Raw genomic sequence first — 13,028 nt, 5'->3', positions numbered from 1 at the left:
ATGTCTCTTGGCCCTCTGTATGTCCTCTTTAGAGAAGTGTCTGTTCAGGGCCTTTACCCACTTTTTAATTGGGTTTTTAGTCTTCCTGGAGTGGAGTAATGTGACTTCCTTATATATTTTGGAGATCAGACCCTTGTCCGAGGTATCATTGGTAAACATGCTCTTCCATACGGTTGGTTCCTTTTTCTTTTTGCTGATGTTTTCTTTAGCCATGCAGAAGCTTTTTATTTTGATGAAGTCTCATTTGTTTATTCTTTCCTTTATGTCTCTTGCTCAATGAGCTAATAATCTCCTCATTTATAAATTTAATTTTAGTTGAGTGTCTGAATATTACAACAAAAAGGTCCTTATTTTAAACAAAGTGTTGAATATCTTTGAGCATAAAACATGGTATACATTTGAGATTAATTCCTTAGAAATATTTTTGTATATTATATAGTCTCTAAATAATGGTATTTAAATATCACCAGGTTTAAAGAAACTGGAGGATACAGTCCAGATAAGATGTCAAGTTTTAGCTTATTTCACTATTAACTAACTGTGAAAAAGATGGCCAGGGAGTTATAATCAGACAAAAACACAGTTGAATCTCACCATGAATAAAAGCCTGGATCATTATGAAAGTTTCTGTGGAGAAAAATACACATATTAAAAAGAATGCAAAGAAATACCAAATACTCAACATTTGATATGGATTTTACTTATTTTGAAATAACCTAGAAAACATTAACTAAGTTTGGAAGAAAATTTATTTTGTAACATCATGTTTTCCAAATGATGTGAAAATAATGTAGCTGTGTCTAGAGTGTCCCATTCTTGCATTATCCAAGAAATCTTTCCTTACTGCCTGAAGTAGAAATTTTTAATAAAAAAATTATTTAATGAAGGTAAATGTCCCATCAGCTTTCTTGTGAAAGAATTTTGGATTCTTCAGCATGATGATTCTCTGACTCATAAGATGTCTTCTTTGAAATGTTTTACATGAAACTGATAGTATTGAAAATTCATCATCCATTTCTTTTGCCATATTATGTTCTATGATTCTGTATTTTTCCCCAACAATGAAACGTATTGTAACAGGATGAAGATTTATTACAATTGAGAATATGTAAAGTGAGGCTAAAATATCTAAAAGTATCAGGAAATCTTCATAAATATATTTTAGCAGTAGCTGTGCTGTTATAATAAAGTGATGGCCTATTATATGACTGGCTTGAGATGAATCTCACTTCCTTAGATACATGTGGAGAAAAAACCATCATAACAACATATCTTACTTTTATCTTTGTCTGAAGTAATTTTGCAATGGATGTCAAACTTTAAGAGCAAGCTTTTACTTGGTAGTAAAAGCTTCTGTGATAGTTGAGACTGTACCTCACTCATTGAATTCACTCTGCAAATATTCCCTGAATATATGGGAAATATAATAACCTCCCCAGTCCTATTTATCCTTTAGCTATCCAACTGCATACTCTAATTAGATCTCAGGAAAATATTCCCTAAATCTCTTTTCAGGAATAAAAACATTTCAATTAAGAATTCCCAAGTGCCATCTATAAATTAATGTGCTTGTACCTTAGCAAAGTTTTGCTATAAGAATTTAGTTTAGTTATATACATAAAATGACAGAATTTTCTTACCAAGTAGAATTTTAAAATTTCCTGAAAACTATGGTACGTTTACACAATGGAATACTAACAGCAGAAAGAAGGAGCTTTTATCCTTTGAAACAGCATAGATGGAAGTAGAGAGCATTATGCTAAGTGAAATAAGCCAGGCAGTGAAAGACAAATACCATATGAACTCACCTATAAGTGGAACCCAATCAACAAAACAAACAAGCAAGCAAAATAGAACCAGAGACAATGAAATAAAGAACAAACTGAGAGTAACCTGGGTGGGGGGAGGGATAATGGGGGAAAATTGGGGAAGAGCCATCAGGGCACACATATAAAGGACGCATGGACAATGTCAAAGGGGGTAGGGTCAAGGGTGGGAGGTGGCCATGGGTTGGGCGGGGCATGTCATGGGAGAAAATGCAGACAAATGTACTTGAGCAATAAAAACAGAATACTTGCTTTGGCAGCACACATGCTAAATTGGAATGATACAGAGAAGATTAGCATGACCCCTGTGGCCAAAGATGACATGTAAATTCATGAAGAATTCCATATTTAAAAAAAATAAAGAAAGCCCTGGATGGTGTAGCTCAGTGTATTGAGTGAGGGCCTGTGAACCAAACAACCGCAGTTCGATTCCCATTCAGGGCACATGCCTGGGTTGCAGGCCAGTTCCCGGCAGGGGACACACGAGAGGCAGCCATACATTGATGTTTCTCTCCCTCTTTCCTTCCCTTCCCCTCTAAAGATAAATAAATAAAATATTTAAAAAATAAAAATAAAGAAGATTGTCTACAGTTAAAAAAAGAAAGTAGATTAATCACTAATGTGTCAGGGTCCATTATTGACCACCCTCCAAGATTTTTATCCCTGAAGACCTCTTTCAGAAATAGACAAAAATATTTGTGGGAAAGAACCTTGTGATATAGATGCAGATATTTACAAAATCTCATGTTCCCTCCCAAATTGGGTCATCTAGTTGCAATACTTGCCTCAATTACATATGCTCTTGTTGAGCCTTTTAGCACGGGATCATGGATCAAATGAAAATGTATTGGGAAAATAATATGGTGGTGAAGTAAGTGGATATATCACCTCCTCCCAGGATCAAACTGGAATTACAAGTAAATTATAGAAAAACTATCATGAATAGCCCACAGAAGACTAGCTGAAAAGAAGTCTTATAATAAAAGATTTACAGAAGAAGCGACATTCAGACTGGCAGGGAGGGCAGAGGTAAGAAAAGGGCTGCCCAACTCCCATTGGCAGTAGCTGAAGTTCCCATAGGATATCTCAACTGTAGGCAGTTTGCTATGTGAAGTAACCCCAAGGCAGGATCACCATCCCAGACCTCCAGAGTTGGAAATAGGTGCCCGAAGAACATCTGCCCGTGAAAAGCAGCAGGACTTCTGCCCGTTGGGAAAAGACAGGAGTCTGCTAGAGACACAGGAGCTCTTTTAAAGGGTCAATGCACAAAATTTGTTTAAACAGCCATTCACTCTTGTTGCTGGCAGAGGAAAGATGGAGCAGACTAGAGTCTGTGGCTCTGTGGAAAGCTGAAGAAACAGCCACCAGGATCTCTATGCTAATCGACTCTTGCATAACACAAATACCATCTTTCTTAAATACAACACTCTCCTCTGTGTGACATAAGCCTAATGAAAAACAATAACCCCAACTTCTAGACTATATCTTGCCCCACCATGGGGAGCTTCCACCTTGTGGAAGAGTCAGATTCCTTGGCCAGGGTGCAGAGTTTTGTGCAGAATCATGGGTTGTCAATGACTGAGTTGTGGATTTGGGATAAGGACCATTCCTGCCACTTTCCTGTGATACTGATTTATGCTGTTTCCTCATCGAAAATCTGCTACACTAACTCCTGGCCTTCTGGTAGACTCACCCTCCAGGTCCCAGTGGCTCTACATCCCCAAGTCCTAGTAGCTCTGCCCTGCAAAAGTTAACACAAAATTCCAGAGAGACTGGGTTGGGTAGCTCTAAGACAGGGGCCATTTTTCCCTTCCATGTCCAATCAGAGAAGAACCTTCCCTTCACATGGCCAAATCTTGGGCTGTTTGGGCTTAATAAGCTCTGGTATAATCACCCTGATAACTCTCTGATATCATGCCCCAACACATAGATGTACAATCTCATAATGCCTGGAAGGTAAACTTGGTTTACCAGGGAACATTTGCAGAGTGGCCTCAGACCCAGCAATGCCAGCAAATTTGAACCTGTATCAGCGAGGTGAGCACCACTCACCTTACCTACTGACTACCTCATACAACTCAAGTATTAGCAGAAGCTCTTTTATTGACTGAGCCTAACAGGCAGCCAGCAGGATGAGAAAGGTAGAGGCAGATCTCAGGATGATAGAGACATCTGCAGACATGCACCCATGCCCAGTGCTGGTAAAAGTTCACCTTGGTGCACAATTGGGCTTTCCCATGTGTACCAGGTTCAGCAAAGATTGCCACAAATTGTGGATTGCTTGCAGCTTTAAACAGGTTGCTGAGGGCCAGTCACAGTCAGTGTCTGACATTGGGCAGCATGAGAGTCCCTCCCAAGAGGCCCTGAACCAAAATAATGATTGGCCAGCTTCACACAATATCAGAAAAAATCTACTGAGCATCACAAGTCACATATCCAAAGGGAGATCTTAGCAGGCATAAGTAGCTGCTGGTTGAATTCTGCTTTGTGTCATCACCTATACAGCAGTTTTCAAACTGTGATTAAGGATGAGCCTCTCATTAAGCCTGCCTGAGGGTTGATCCCATGCATGAATAAGCCAAGAACAATAGAGACTCAATTATAATAGGTGGATTCACAAAACTAACACAAGGGACATTCCTAGAGCACTCAGCTTAAGTGATCAAGGGGGCTCCACCACAAAACCACACGTCACACCTACTACATAAGGCCAATTCCACCAAGGCTTGGAGTCCTAGCAGATCTATCTAATACACAGACAAACAAAACACAAAAAGGCAGACAAAATGGGGAGACAAAAAATGCCCCAAATGAAAAAAATAGAAATCTCTAGAAAAAGAGCTAAAAGAAATGGAGGAAAACAATTTATCAGATACAGAGTTCAAAGTAATGGTTATAAGACTGCTTAACAGCATAAAACAGGACATAGAAAACATACAATATTAATAGTCAAAACTGAAGAATATAATCTCAAATAAAGAATACACTTGAAAGAATAAAATGTAGGCTGATGAAGCAGAGGATGGAATCAACAATTTCAGAGACAAGGTAGAAAAAATTCAATAAGAACAGCAAAAAGAAAAAAATATATAGAACATAGAAATAGTTTAAGAGACCTTTGAAGTGTACAACATGAAGTGTAACAATAATTGCATCATAGGGGTACCAGAAGGAGAAGAGGGAGAACAAGGGATTCAGAAACTATTTGAAGAAATAGTGACTGAAAACTTTCATAACCTGGTGAAAGAAAAAGGCACACAAGCCCAAGAAGCACAGAGAGTTAAAAAATTAACCCAAAGAGGCTCTCACCAAGACACATCATAATTAAAATTTGAAAGGTTAAAAGCAAAGAGTGAATCTTAAAAACACCAAGAGAAATGCAGGTGGTTACCTATAAGGTAACTCCCATTGTCTGTCAGCTGATTTCTCAATAGAAACACTTCAAGCCAGAAGTGATGGGCATGAAATATTGAAAGTGATAAAAAGCAAGGAAGTATGATCAAGACTACTTTACACAGCAAAACTATCATTTAAAGTTGAAAGGGAAATAAAGAGCCTCCCAGACAAGTAAAAGCTAAAGGAGTCTGTTACCACAAAACCAGTATTATAAGAAATGTTACAATGCCTTCTTGAGGAGGATGAAGGAGGAAGAGGAAGAGGAGGAGGAGGAAAAAAGGAGAAAAACAACAGAGGAATATAGCTATAAGAATAAAATAGCAATAAACATGTACATATCAATTATCACTTAAATGTAAATGGGTTAAATGTGCCAATCAAAAGACATAGAGTAGCTGAATGGATAAGAAAACATGATCCATATGTATGCTGTATACTATGGACATACATCAGAATGAAAGACACACACAGACTAAAAGTAAAGTGGTAGAAAAAGATATTTCATGCAAGTGGAAAGAAAAAAAGGCTGGGTAGCTATACTTACACATGCCAAAACAAACTAAAATAAAGGCTGTAGTAAAAATAAAGAAGAAGATCACTCCATAATGATAAAGGATCAATTCAATAACAGGATAAAATTCTCATAAATATTTAAGCAACCAACATGAGAACAACTAAACATGGAAAGAAAATCTTGATGGACATAAATGGAAAGATTAACAGTAATACAATTAAAATACCAGATGTTAACACCCCATTGACTTCAATGGATAGAAATTCCAGAAAGAAAATCAACAAGTGAATGGCAGCCTTAAGTGACACACTAGATCAGATGAATTTAATTGACAACTTCAGAACATTTTTCCATGAAGCAACATATAATCTTTTCAAATGCATGAGATTTTTTAAGGGATAGACTATATATTAGGACACAAAATAAATGTCAATACATTTAAGAAGATTGTAATTATATCATGTATCTTCTGTGACCATATGGTATGAAACTAGAAATCAATTACAAGAAGAAAACTGAAAAACACATAAATACATGGAGGTTATATAACATGTTATTTAACAATGAATGATTTAACAATGAGATCAAGAAGAAAAATCAAAAGATACCTTGAAACACATAAAAATGAGAACACAAGAATCCAACATGTATAGGGCACAATGAAAACAGTCCTAAGAGGGAAATTCATAGCGTTATAGGCCTATCTCAAGAAACAAGAAAAATCTCATATAAACAATCTAACATTATACTTAAAGGAACTACAACAACAACAACAAATCACAAAACACAAAATGAGTAGATGAAATAAAATAATAAAAGCAGAGCAGAAATAAAAGAAATAGCTTCTAAAAAAGAATATGGCTGGGATTCTGTTGGCTGTTCACCCTAAAGAATCTCAGCTGTATTATTTTCTCTCTCTATGGTCAATTAATATTTTTAAAAGTTTGCAGAATCATAATATGGAGTAAAAATCTCTTCTTCAACAAATGGTGTTGGAAGATCTAGATAACTACATGCAAAAAAATGAAACCTGACCATCAACTTACACCATACACAATAATAAACTGAAGATGGATATAAGACTTGAATATAAGTTGTACCACCATAAAAATCCAGAAGGAGAATATAGGCAGAAAAATTTCATTATTCCATGGTAAAATATTTCACCAATATGTCCCCTAGAGCAAGAGACATAAAGGAAAGAATAAACAAATGAGACTTCATCAAAATAGAAATCTTCTGCACAGCTAAAGAAAAAACTAGCAAAATGCAAATGGAACCAACAATACGGGAAAACATATTTTCTAATGATACCACAGACTAGAGTCTGATCTACAAAATATATAAAGAACTCACATGACTCTACTCCAGAAAGACAAACAACCCAATTAAAATATCAGCAAAGGATCTGAACAGAGACTCCTCCAAGGAGGACATGCAGAGGCCCCAGAGATATATGAAACTATACTCAGTCAGCATCACTAGCCATCAGAGAGATGCAAATGAAAACCAAAGTGAGTTACCACTTTACGGCAGTCAGAATGGCCATCAAAAACAAATCCACAAACAAGTGCTTGTGAGGTTGTGATGAAAAGGGAACCCAAGTACACTGTTGGTCAGAAAGCAGACTGGAGCAGCCACTGTGGAAAACAGTATGGAAATTCCTCAGAAAACTAAAAATGGAAATGCCTATTGACCCATCCGCTGCTGGAATTATACTGTAAGAGTTCTGAAACACCAATTCAAAATAACCTATGTACCCCAATGTTCATAGCAGCACAATTTATAATAGCCAGTGGTAGAAGCAACCTAAGTGCCTAGCAGTAAATGGGTGGATCAAAAAACTGTGGTAAATTTACACAATGGAATACTATGCAACAGAAAGTAATAATGAGCTCCTAACCTTTGCAACAGAATAGATGGAACTGGAGAGCATTATGCTATATGAAATATGCCAGGTGGTGAAGGACAAATACCATATGATTTCACCTATACATGGAACCTAATAAACAAAACAAACAAGCAAGATTTAACCAGAGGCATTGAAATAAAGAACCAACTGGCAGCAACCAGAGGGGAGGAGAGATGGGTATAATGGAGAAAAGAAGAGGAAGAGTCATCAAGGAACACGTATAAAGGACCCATGGGCAAAACCAAATGGTGTAGGATTGAGGGGGGGAGGTGGGAGTCAGTGGTGCTATGAAGAGTGGTGAGAGGAACATGGTGACAACTATATGTGAACAATAATAAAACATTTTTCTAAGACGGCAGATGGTGACAACATAGGTGGAAGCTGAAGGCACTTGCTGGTACACCCAACTGGGACACCTAGTAGATCTGAGGAACAAAGTGAACAGCTAACAGTGTTCCAACTGATATTAAGTTTGGAAGCCAAAGAGTGCACAGGACATTTAAAAATAGATGTGTAAGACAATAGGACTTGGAGTTGTGAGAAGACCAAAGACAGATCCAGAAAGAAGTCAGAAAACTAACACACAGCTGAGACAAATTTCATTCTGCCTTCCTTCAGAACTTGCATTTTATTAATTTATTTTTATTATTTTTTATTTCTCTTTGTCTAGTTTGTTTTATTTGTTTCTTTGATTTCATGGTTTGATTGATTTTCTTTATTCTCCCTTTCATATTGCATTATAATTTTTCTTCTCTCACTTTACTCATATTGCAATAACACACTACTCTTGGTCTTTTACTCTTTATCCCTTTTATTCATGTTATATATTTCTTATATTATTGTTATTCCAAATCCCACACACTCTTCCCTGGTATTAATCCATTTTGCCATCTCCCAGAGCCTTATTACTATAGTGGCTAACTCTATTCTCTTACACACTTCACCAATTTCTATCTTTCTCTCTCACTGTATCTCACCATCTAATCTGGCATAAGTGCTCTCCTTTCTAAAATCAGCTCACATTCCTTTTTCCTTCTAATAAGAGTCTTGTCTTTTTCACCTTTTATACAAAGTGGCCAGTGGAGTAAAATATCACGGTTATTGTTGTACTTCTCCAAAGGACCGGATATTTGTTCTCTACTTGTTAGTACTTTAAATCCTATAAAATACTCTCCTGTGGCCTTAACCCATTCCACCTATGACCTGCCCCTGATCACATTCAAGATGGGAGTTGTGAGTACCAGTAAACCTGCTGGAGAGGAGAACCCACTAACAAAGGAGCCATCAACAGGTAAATCCCAAGTACAAGAGAGCCTACATAAACACAAGAAAGAGCAATCCCAGAGCATCCAGACAAGAAGATCAAGGAGACCACAGCACTGAGCCCCACAAAACCCCTACCACAGAAGTTCACCTTATGAAAGCATCTGGCAAAGCAAAGCATTGGGAATCACAGAAACAAACAAAAAGAGTCACCTAAAATGGAGAGGCAAAAAGAGACCTCACAATCGAAAGGAATGGAAGACTCCCTAGTAAAGGGGCTAAATGAAAGAGAGCCAAGCAAACTATCAGATGTAGAATTCAAAATAATGATGATAAAGATGCTCAAGGAACTCACAGAGAATTACAAAAAACTGAGTGAGAATTACAACAGTATGAAAAAGGAAATAGAAGCTATAAACGAGACCCAGGAAGAAATGAAGAATACAATTTCTGAAATAAAAAGTCATGGCTGGTGTGACTCAGTGGATTGAGTGCTGGCTTGAGAACCAAAGGATCACTTGTTTGATTCCCAGTCTAGGTAGATGCTTGGGTTGTGAGCCAGGTGCCCAGTAGGGGGAGTGTTAAAGACAACCATGCATTGATATTTCTCTCCCTCTTTCTGCCTCCCCTACCCTCTGTATAAAAATAAATAAATAAAATCTTTTCAAAAATAAAGTACAAGGAATTACAAGCAGACTGGATGAAGCAGAGGACCAAATCAGTGCACTGGAAGATAGGGTAGAAGGAAACAGCCAGATGGGCAGCTGTAAGAAAAAGAAAAACTCAAGAAATATGAAGACAGCTTACGGGAACTGCAAGACAACATGAAACACAACAACATTCAAAACACTAGAATACCAGAAGGAGAAAAAAATGAGCAAGAGATAGAAAACCTGTTTTAAAAAATGACAGAAAATTTCCTGAACCCAGAGAGGGGAAAGGCCACACAAGCTTAGGAAGCACACAGGGTCCTGATCAAGATGAACCCTAAGAGGCCTACTCCCAGACATATCATAATTAAAATGTCAAGTTTTAAAGAAAAAGAGATAATCTTAAAAGCAGCAAAAGAGAAAAAAGGAAAAAAATAAATAAAAGTAAAATACAAGGGAACGGTAAGGCTAGTAGCTGATTTTTCAATAGAAACACTACAAGCCAGAAAGGAATGGCAAGTAATTGTCCAACTAATGAAAAGCAAAGGCCTGCCACCAAGACTTCCCTACCCAGCAAAGATCTCAATTACAATGAAAGGTGAAATAAAGAGTTTTCCAGACAAAAGAAGTCTAATAGAATAGACCTCCACCAAACCATCACTGCAGGAGATGCTAAAGAGACTGTTTCAAAAAGAGAAAAGAGTGTGAGAGAGAGGAACACAGGTACAAAGGAAGAACAATGAATAAGTACTATCAATAATAACCTAATTATTCATTGAACAATGAATAAGTACTATCAATAATAACCTTAAATGGATTAAATACTCCAATTAAAAGACAGTAGCTGAATGGGTATGGTAACATGATCCACATGTATGCTGCCTACAGGAGGTGCACTTCAGAACAAAATAGCTACACAAACTGAAAGTGAGGGGTTTGGAATAATATTCCAAGCAAATGGACAGGAAAAAAAACTGGTGTACCAATACTTATAGCAGAAAAAATAGACTTCAAAACAAAGGCCTTAAAAAGGTGCAAAGAAAGACACTTCATAATACTCAAGGGCACAGTTTATAAAGAAGACAAAAACAGCCCTGGATGGTGTAGTGCAGTGGAATGAGCATAGGCCTTTGAACCAGAGGGCCACCTATTTGATTCCCAGTCAGGTCACATGCCTGGGTTGCAGGCCAGGTCCCCATGTAGGGGGCATGTGAGACGCAACCACGTGTTGATGTTTTTCTCCTTCCCCCTGTCTCTAAAAATAAATAAATAAAATATTTAAAAAGAAAGAATGTACAACTCTCATGTATTGCTGGTTGCAATGTAAGGGGCAAAACCATTAAAAAGGACAAAAACATTATAAACATACATGCACACAACATAGGAGCACCCAAATATTTAAGTAAAATCTTGGAGTATTTCAAGAAAGATATAGACAACACACTTATACTAGGGATTTTTAACAACCCGCTGTCAAAAATGGATACATCTTATAAACAAAATATCAACAAGGATATTCTGGCATTGAACAAGGCCCTAGATCAAATGGACTTCACTGATATATATAGAACCTTTCATTGCAAAGAAGCAAAATACACATTCTTTTCAATGTATGTGGAACATTTTCAAAGCTAGACCACATGAAAGGACACAAAACAAGCCTCAACAAATTTGAGAAAATTGGACTCATATCAAGCATTTTCTCAGACAACAAGGGCCTGAAACTAGAAACCAACCTCAAAGATAAAACTCAGAAACATTCAAATTCATGAAGACTGATTAGCAGGCTATTAGACAATGAAAGTAGATGAATGAAAGCATCAATAATGAGATTAAAGAAGAAATCAGAAAGTTTCTGGAAACAAATGAAAATTAACACACAACAGTCCAAAACTTATGGGACATAGCAAAGGCAGTCCTGTGAGGGAAATCATATCAATATAGGTCTATCTAAAAAAGATAGAAACATTTCAAATAAACAAGCTAATACTACATCTACAAGAACTGGAGGAACAACAACAAATACAGCTCAGAGCATATAGAAGGAAGAAAATAACCAAGATCAGAGCAGAATTAAATGACATAGACTAAATGAACAGTTCAAAGGATCAATAAATCCAGGAGCTGGTTCTTTGAAAAGATAAACAAAATTGACAAGCATTTAAGCACACTCATCAAGAAAAAAGAGAGATGACCCAAATAAACACAATCAGAAAAGATAGAGGAGAGATTACAACTGATACCAAAGAAATACAAAGCATTGTAAGAAATAACTATGAAGAACTGTATGCCAAGAAATTTGAAAACCAGGGTGAAATGGACAAATTTCTAGAAAAATATAATCTTCCAAAAGTGAATGAAGAAGAAGCAGAAAGCCTGAACAGACAAATAACAGCTGAGGGAATCGAAGCAGTAATCAAAACACTCCTGGCACACAAGAGCTCTGGACTGGACAGTTTCACAAGAGAATTTTACAAATATTTCTGAAAGACCTAACTCTTATCATTCACAGAGTATTTCAAAAAATCCAAGATGAGGAAGGACTTCCAAACTGTTTTTATGAAGTCATCATCATCCCAATCCAAACCCCCAAAAAAAGACACAAGAAAAAAAAGAAAACTATAGGTTAGTATTGCTGATGAACATAGACCATAAAATCCTCAACACAATATTGCAAACCACCTCAAGCAATATATTTAAAAGATCATACAGTGCAAGAGGTCTTCTGGCCAAGATGAATGCATGGGTAGACACACAGTGCTTCCTTCCACAACCAAAAGAAGGACAACAACAAATTTAAAGAGAAAATGCAACCAGAATTGACACAAAAATCAAACTTGTATGGAAGTTTGACAACCAAGGAGTTAAAGAAGAAACACTCATCCAGACCAGTAGGAGGGGCAGAGATGGGCAGCCAGGTGGAGAGGACTTGTGGCAAGGCAGTAGCTGACTGAACAGGTGAGGCAGCAGCTTGTGGACTAGGCAGTCCCACATTTATGTGCAGATAAACTGAGAGGAACAACTGGGGAGCAAGACAGACCACACAACCTGGAGTTCCAGAGTAGGGAAATAAAGCCCCAAAGCCTCTGACTGAAAACTCCTCTGGAGGTTGAGGTGGCAACAGGAGAAACTCCCAGCCCCATGGGAGAGTGTGTTGGAGAGACCCACAGGGTCCTAGAATGTACAAAAACCCGCCCACTCAGGAATCAGCCACAGAAAGACCCAATTTGATTGTGGGTAGCCAGAGAAGTAATTGAAAACTGGCAGAGAGCAGAGCAAGAAGCACTGTTCCCTCTCAGAACCTTCCCCCACATACAGAATCATGGTTCAGTGATGTGGGTTTCCCCACCCTGATGAACACTTGAGGCTATGCCCCTTAGTATGTAACAGGTGCACTGAGACAAAAAAAATAACTCCAATAAAAGAATAGTTCAAAAGTTCAGAAAAAATACAACTAAGTGATGAAG

General features: G+C 37.4%; 1 non-coding gene across 1 annotated transcript; it reads left to right on the top strand.

The window, feature by feature from the left end:
* Window positions 1-2,074: 2,074 nt before the first annotated feature.
* LOC118983912 (U6 spliceosomal RNA) lies at window positions 2,075-2,178 on the top strand. The gene has a single exon (XR_005065816.1). It is a non-coding gene; the product is annotated as a U6 spliceosomal RNA (small nuclear RNA).
* The last annotated feature ends 10,850 nt before the right edge of the window (window positions 2,179-13,028 follow it).

This window comes from Sturnira hondurensis, unplaced genomic scaffold, assembly GCF_014824575.4.
Source record: "Sturnira hondurensis isolate 20B ecotype Veracruz unplaced genomic scaffold, ASM1482457v3 Scaffold0000523, whole genome shotgun sequence".
Taxonomy (NCBI): domain Eukaryota; kingdom Metazoa; phylum Chordata; class Mammalia; order Chiroptera; family Phyllostomidae; genus Sturnira; species Sturnira hondurensis.
This window is presented reverse-complemented; position numbering and strand designations above follow the sequence as displayed.